Raw genomic sequence first — 2,338 nt, 5'->3', positions numbered from 1 at the left:
ACAGACATGAGCCACTGCGCTTGGTTTGGAATCTATTATTTAAAGAAGTACAGGTTGGGTGTGGTGGCTCATGCCTGTAATCCCAGCAGTTTGAGAGGCTAAGGTGAGAGGATTGCTTGAACCCAGGAGTCTGAGACCAGCCTGGGCAACATAGAGCCACTTCGTCTCTACAAAATATAAAAAAATTAGCCGGGCATGGTGGCGCACAACTGTACTCCCAGCTACCCAAGTGGAAGAATCACCTGAGCCTCAGAGGTTGAGGCTGCAATAAGACGTGATTATAAGGGAAACTCTGACTCAAAACAAACAAACAAAGAACTAAGAAGGTATTAGCATTAACTAGATAGGTTTTGCAGGGCCTTGCTTGACCTTTGGGGATGGCAGGCGGCAGGAAGAGCCCCAAGAAGGGCCTGAAGGAATTTATAGAAACCTGGTGAGTAACAAAAAGGAACTCAACATCTACATCCAAGTGAGAGCAGGCTCGGGACCAAGGGTGGTGAGACATCAGTTCAAGTGTCCACAGGGGCGTAAGATTCAGATCCAAGTCACAAGATCCAGGTGAAGCAGGTGCAGTGAGAACTTCTCAGCCCGGGCCTATGGACATTGTGGACCTGATCATTTTTCGCTGTGTGACACTGTCCTGTGCACTGTAGGAAGGTTAATAGGTCCCTGGTCTCTGCTCCTCTGATGACATTAGTACCCCTTCCCAGGTTGTGACAACCAGAAATAACTCCAAGTCATTGTTAAATGCCCCTGGGGGCTGAGGCAAAATCACTCTAGGTAGAACCACAGTACAGACAGAAAGGACAGGATAGGGAAGCAGACCCCAGAAGGTGAAGCCTGTAGCCTGAAGATATGCTTTGAGGCTACAAGGACATAACAAAAGAGGGAGTCTTGTTTTTTTGAGTCAAGGTCCTCTCTGTCACCCAGGTTGGAGTGCAGTGGCAGATACGATCACAGCTCGCCTCAGCCTCCTGGCTCAAGAGATCCTTCTGCCTCAGCCTCCCGAGTAGCTGGGGCTATAGGAGTGTGCCACCACACTCAGCTAATTTTTTAATTTTTTGTAGAGACGAGGTCTCGCTAATGGTGCCCGGTCTGGTCTTGAACTCTTGGGCTCAAGCTGATCTTCCTGCCTCAGCGTCCCAAATTGCTGGGATTACAGGCATGAGCCATTTTGCCTAGCCTGAGGGAGCCTTTTAAGGAACATTTTGCTGGAGCTTTTGGGCTGGCTGGGAACTGCAGGAGTGTCCAGCCAGTTTGCATATTGGCCTCTAACTCAGCCGGGCAGATTCCAAGTCAGGAAAGCTGGAGCATAATTTGTTCAGGGATTGTACTCCAGCTGGTATCCATTTGTTATGCAAGCACTGTTTCTAAGGCAGTTCACCTGGGCAGGTGATACGCTTGTTTGCAATATAAACAGCTTGGGACCTATTATCTTACAGGGCTGTTGTACTTCAAGGTGAAGTGCATGGCTTCTTGAGCCCTGTTCCTTAGAGAAGGAAGAAAAGGAGGATGGCGGAGAGACTTGGATGCAAGCAGAGGTGCCCCCAGTCTGCACAAATGCTTGTATGAGAATGAGAAAAAGTGCAGCTCTGGGTGTGTGAACTAGAAAGGGATGCCCCTCAGGGCGAGCTGGGAGCATTGCTAGGACAGCAGATGGCATCTCACCTCCAGCCCTGGCTGGAAGCACAGAGCTGCATGACGGCCCTATCTGGTGTGGCACCCTGTGCAGTGACAACTGCAGAGTCCCCCGTAGGGCACACCTCTGTCATGCACATTGCATCTTACATAGCCCGTGACACAGAGGCTTACACCTGTATACCTAGAGAAACAGACATGACACCTGGCCTCCTAGCTACGGGGGGACTGAACTTTCTTCCCAGCAGAATTAGAAGTTTTTTCTTCTTTTGAGTTGGGGGTCTCACTCTGTTGCCCAGGCTAGAGTGAGAGTGCAGTGGCGCACTCACAGCTCACTGCAACCTCAACCTCCTGGGCTCAGGTGATCTTTCTGCTTTAGCCTCTCAAGTAGCTGGGACTAAAGGCACATGCTATCATGACCGGCTACTTTTTTGATTTTTTGTAGAGATGAGATCTCGCTATGTTGCCCAGGCTGGTCTCCAAATCCTGGGCTCAAGCAATCCTCTTGCCCTGGCCTCCAAAAGTGCTGGGATTACAGGCCTGATCCACCATGCTCAGGCCAGAATTAGAAATTTATTTATTTATTTTTTTGAGTTGGAGTCTCACTCTGTCACCCAAATTAGAGTGCAGTGGCTGCTCCTGGCCACCGTAGCCTTGCCTGCTGGGCTCCGGCGATACTTCCACTCAGCCTTCCAAGTGG

This window comes from Carlito syrichta, unplaced genomic scaffold, assembly GCF_000164805.1.
Source record: "Carlito syrichta isolate Samal-C Ts95f unplaced genomic scaffold, Tarsius_syrichta-2.0.1 Scaffold304445, whole genome shotgun sequence".
Taxonomy (NCBI): Eukaryota; Metazoa; Chordata; class Mammalia; order Primates; family Tarsiidae; genus Carlito; species Carlito syrichta.
This window is presented reverse-complemented; position numbering follows the sequence as displayed.